This window comes from Catharus ustulatus, chromosome 22 (genome assembly GCF_009819885.2).
Source record: "Catharus ustulatus isolate bCatUst1 chromosome 22, bCatUst1.pri.v2, whole genome shotgun sequence".
NCBI classification, from domain to species: Eukaryota; Metazoa; Chordata; class Aves; order Passeriformes; family Turdidae; genus Catharus; species Catharus ustulatus.
In genome coordinates, this window is record NC_046242.1 from 5310073 (window position 1) to 5316009 (window position 5937).

Below are 5937 nucleotides of genomic sequence, written 5' to 3' on the forward strand. Positions count from 1 at the left end.
CTTTGGGTGATGTGCAATGCTCTCAGCTGACTCTTAACAGAAAATGGATTTCTTATTTCTTATTCCTTATTTCTTGTCCCATGAGGTTTACATTGCTGAAAATTCCCAATGCCTGGCAAGATCAAGATCAAAAACTAATCTGTGGAAGCTTTGCCCCTTTATACAAAGAAAGAAATATTTTTTTTTCCCTTAAGAACCCCCAAATTGCTACAGCAGAGGTACATAATGAATTTACCCACCTCAAATAATACTTTTAAATCAAGAAAAGAGAGCAGCATCAATACAGCAATTTTCCAGGGAAGAGAAAAAGCACAGAAATGGCAAAATCAGGAATTGCTCAGCTCATCCTGGTTCTAACACTTCCTCCATCATTCCCAAACATCCCCACCCAAACAGATTTTTACAGTTTGACCCATTCCCATGGGATCCTGCTGGATTTGGTTGATGTACCCCCTATTATTAAATTCTGCCCATTCTCTTGCATTCAGTCCTTACAGGAATATTCTCTTTCTTGTTTTCCTGAGGAAGAAAACCAGACTTTCCCTGCCAGAATTGGCCCACAAGAGGCAGAACTCCCCAGCCAGCCCTGTAAAGCCACACTAAAAACTTTCTGCACTCCTGCAGCCAGCAAGAAGCTTTTGTCCTTAGATCAGGGCTTTGGATTCCAAAAACTTTAGGCAGAAATCCTTGCCTTGCCCTTCAGGCAGCCTCTGGCTAACCTGGGATGGATGGAAAGCAGCTGGATTTGTGTTTTGGGGATTTTTTGTGCATGCATCCAGCAAGGAACACACAACCAAAGCATGGGGATCTGGGCCTGCCACCCCAAATCAGCCCAGCCCTGTTCATGTGTGCAAGGACAGCAGAGATCATCCTGCCTTGCCTAAAATACATTTTTATATCCACAACATCCACATTAAATGGTCTGGAAGAGGTTCCCAGGGAAGGGATTCTCCAACTCACATGGTTAACTTTAGGTAGGGGTGAAGAGCAGGGAATTTGACTTGATGTTCCTTAGGGATCCCCTGAAACTCCATCTATTCTATGATTCTATATCCTATCCTGTAGACATCCACACACATAAATAAATCAATTAAATGTAAAGATAATGAAAAATTCTGCCCCAGCCTATGTTTGGTGCCCACCCAGCCTCCCTCACTCCCCTCCACAACAGGACAGCAAGGGAGAGAATCTGAAAACAAAGCTCAGGGCTCAAGAGAAACTCAGCAGCCACCCCAGAGCCACCAAACCTGGTGGTTCAGTGCCACTCCACCACCTGCCCTGCAATTAAAACTCCCAAATTGTCCCAAAAGCATCTTCTGGAGCCTCAGCCAGGACACAGCTCCTGCAGGGACTGAGGAAATGTGACTGTGGGATCAGCTCTCCTGAATGCACTTGGGGAACCCTGCCAGTGCCTGCATCTGATTTCTTGCCTCAGCTCCAGGCAGCTTTAATGCAACATCAGCTTGGAAGCTGTAAAACATCAGACAAACAATGTAAACCAAGGCAAGCAGCAAGATTTAACAGGAAACAGGCTGTGCTCTTCGTTTTCTGGATGGGAGAGCAGCTGGCTGGGGCAGGGGTGATCCCATCCAAAACTCCTCACACCCATGTGCTGATTTGCAAGGAGAAAAAAGGGGGCTGAAGGCTGATTTCATGGGGGAGTTGGTGTAATCATCTGTTTGTGGCTTCAAATGGGACAAAAGGCAGAACAGTCACAAAAAGAGAGATAAAATATTATTAAACCAAAAGCCTGGAGAGAAAAAAGAGCAGCAGGAGGAATGTGATGCCTGGAGATGTTGGGATTTCCTGCTTCTCGAAGGACTGGCACGGGAGGAATAAATGTCTGTGCCCTGGAGCTGGAAATAGCTGCACTTAACACCTCTTTGGGGGATTTGAAGGCTGGCAGAAAGCTCCAGGAGGAATTTAGGAATTTTCTCCTGCCAGCCCTGGCCAGTGCTGAGCTCACCAGTGGCACCCGGAGCTGCAAACAACATCAGGGATAAAGCCAAAAGCTGCTGGGAGCCAAGGGATGAGTGTGCAGGGCAGGCCCTGAGATGGTCATCGGGGTCAGCCCAGCTGATCTAATCCCTAAATCCCCTAAAATCCATTCCCATCCCTTCCCCACCTCCCTGTTCCTGCTGTAGAGCCCCAGCAGCAGTGCCTGCTCCATGGAAATCCCACAGGAAAACACTGCTGGACACCCTCACAGCTCCCAAAATCCAGCCTCACTTGGACTTCCATGGATCCCACCCAGCTCCTGGAACAGCATCCCAGTCCCTCCCAAAATCTGACCAAACTCAAGGCACTGCTGGATTTCATCTCTTTAGGCTCCAGGAGATTCTGGGCAGACCCACTGACCCCACAGGATCAGCAGTGCTGGGAGAAGGGCTCAGCCTGATTTCCACAGCTCAGGAGCATCTCTGCCCAAGCACAGGCAGCTCAGGACATGCATTTTGGGGATCTCTTCCCACCTGCTGCTTTTCCTTCCACAGATCCCACCCAGCTCCTGGAAGAGCATCCTGCTCCCCCCAAAAATCCAACCCCAACTCACGGCACTGCTGGATTTCATCTTTTCAGGCTCCACCAGGTGATTCTGGGCAGGTCCTGCCCTTCCCACCACATCCACTGACCCCAGAGGTGCTGGGAGAAGGGCTCAGCCTGATTTCCACAGCTCAGGAGGATCTCTGCCCAAGCACAGGCAGCTCAGGACACACTCTGGGATTTTGGGGATCTCTTCCCACCAGCTGCTTTTCCTTCCCCACCCACTTTTATAGGAGCCTGCTGGCTCCCATTGGCTCAGGACACCCATTTTATGGCAACCACTCTGCCCCATTTCTATTGCATTCAATAATTCCTCAGCTCATTGTCCTGCACAGATTAGTTACACTTAAGCATATTTGAATGATTAACTCCTGGGCTCTGCTGAGGCCCCCAGCAGAAAATGCTGAATCCAAAAGCTCCCCCCAACTCTCTCTGCCTCACCACTGCTCCCAAAATATTGTGGTTTTCCTTGGAGCCTCTGCTCCTGGCCTGCTCCAACCAGCTCAGCTGGCACTAGAAGGAAGATTTCAGCTCCAGAGCAGGGGAAAAGGCTGGGAAAAACTCAAAACCCAAAGAGGAAGAAGCAGTGTTTGGAGAGTCAGTCCCAGGTTTGGGGTGAAAACCTGCACATCCCATCTCATCCCACTAAACCTGGAGGGCTCCAAGGGTGAGCACAGGGATGGAAACCCATGGAAACCCTCCAGCAGCTTTTGGGAGCTTGAGGAGGATTTAGGGCCATTTCCAGTGCTTTGAGCCTCTTCTCCCTGTGGTTTCACCTGCTGAGTCTCACCTGAGGTGGTGACACAGGACAGGGGCTCCTGTCCCACTTGGAGCAGCCCATGGGGATGGGAAAGAGGCAATTTCCTGCTGAGCCCATGCCTGGAGGCAGGATGCTGCAGAGGGAAAGGGACAATGTTTGAATTGGCCTGGATTAGCCCATTTCCATCCCCAGCCTGCTCACCCAGCGTGGGCAGTGGGAAACAGCAGATTTTGGGGGGAATTTCTGAGTGATGGACAGCAAACCTGCAGGGGGGAAGAGCTGGATCCCATTTGGAGTGGGTGAGGAAGAACAAACCTGCAGGAAGAGCTGGATCCCATTTGGAGTGGCTGATGAACAGCAAACCTGCAGGGAGGAAGAGCTGGATCCCAGCAGGTTTTGTGGGGGTGTTTCCAGTCCTTCCTTTTCCCTCCCTCCCTCATTGCTGCTGCACCCCTGAGCCAGGGCTTGGTGTCAGGAAATCCAGGAAGCACAGAAAAGGGAAAATGCAGATGAATTTGAAGAGTATTAAAAAGGCAGCAGATGATACAGGGGATTGAGATTTAGCACTGCAGCTGCTGAGCTGCCTGGGCTCAGCCAAGTCCCAGGTAGGTGAGTCCTATCCCACTTTCCCCACAGGATCAGGGACACCAGATGGGCACTGGGATGATGCTTACAGAGCATCCAGTGTCCTGCACAGTCCCCCAAATCTCACCTAGCTAGCCCTTCATGAGAGCAGCCAGAATGGGATGGAAACTCTGAATCCATGGCTGGAGGAAGGGAAAGCACTGACAGAAAGGATGAGAGTTCTGGAGATCACAGAGTCCAGCCCCCAGCTCCAGTAGGGTCAGGCAGATCTTCCCTCTCCAACAATCAACTGGGAAAAACAAATTCCCAATGGGGTGGAGAGCAAAGTATGAATTAATCAGGTGTGAGCCATTTCAGTGCTGTTTGAAGTCAATCTGCTTCCAAAAAACCCCAGAGCTCCAAATTCTGTGGGTTTGCTTTTCCTGCCTCAGGCTGCTCACCTTCAGCCAATGAACACCCACACAAACACAAACACAAATTAATTTTGCTCTCTGCTTGTCCCTCTCTGCACTCAGTGCTGGGCACAGCCTCACACACAGCCCTGAGCTCCACCAGAGCTGCTCAGCTCAGCAGGAGGGATTTCCTGGATTTTCCTCCAGATTCCCTGTGCACATCTTCCAGCAGATCCATTCCCCTTGCCCAGCACCAGAGCACAGCCAGGTAGGAGCAGCAGCTCCTTCTCCTCCTGGAAAACAAAGCTTCTTCTAACAAAACTTCTCCAGCAGGAACTGCCAAAGAATCCTCAAGAAATCTGAATTTATGGGAAGAGAAAATGTTTTGAAGTATCAGAGCAGGAATTCTGGCAGCCAAACACACAACAGAGAAAAAAAGAGAGGGGGAAGTAAGAAATGAGAAAATTAAAAGTAATATCCACTTCTTGAATATTCAGTTTCTTCTCAGAACACACATTCACCTTTCTTGCACCCCCAGAGGCACTCAGTGCCACCTTCTCTGTCCCAAGAATTAGGAGGATGGTAGGGAATGGTTAATTATGGGAATAAAAAGAAATGTTGAAGACTGGCAGATCTTCTGTGTGATATTCAAGACATTGGGAAATGGTGTCACATCAGCAAGGTGCATAAATCATTTCTCATCTGGGGGCTCTCAACTCAGAGTAAACCCTCACCTGAATTTACAGGTTTAAAACTCATTTCTTGATGTTGTGCACATGCCACAAACCCAGAGCCTTGTTCAGCACTGGATTTTTAGGGGAATTCTTGTTTACAAGCCATCCATGCATTTGCAGAGGGCTAACAGCTGTTAACATCTGGAACTGATCCTGATAAAAAGGTTCACTCCAGCAGCAAGTGAGGGAGTTCCTGCATCCTGCACAGGACCCCACAACCACACAGCTGCTGGCACAAACCCAGCCCAGCAACAAATCAATTCCCAAGATGGAACATCCAGCTTCAGGGATCTGTTGAGTTGTTCTTGTTGGCTGAAGATATTTACAGTCTGCTGGCAGCTGCTTTTGATATGTTCAGAACAAATTTCAATAACTTCATTTTAGGAGAGAGCAGATCAAACTGTAAACACTCCAGCCCAAGGCTGCAGCCTGTCAAACAGCATCAGTGGCTGCTGTGAATCAGAATGGAAATTTTAAAATTATTTACGTGTCTTTCCATGCTATGATCCACTTATCTCTCATTTTCTTTCCCTTTTGGAGAGAAAAATATAAATTGATGTATCACAAACCCATCAAGGACTTCCCCCCTCCACCATTAACCAAACCCAGTCTAAATGTACCTTTAGTCTCCAGCCTTGGAAAGCATTTAATGTATGATAAATTATCTTTAAGAGGCAACAAATACACTTTTCCAATAATTTTCTTTCCTCTCCAGACATCAAAGAAGCTTAAACACCATGGAAACAAGTATGACAAATCCCCCAGACACTGGAATTGATCAGTCCCTTTCATACACTGCACAACTGGAGCTCAGAATGCAGAAATTCTCTGCATAAAAGCACAAAATAAACACACAGAGCTGAGGGGGGGGGAAAAGTCAGATATTGTGATTTGATCTCAGCTGTAAGTCACAAAATTCTCAGGA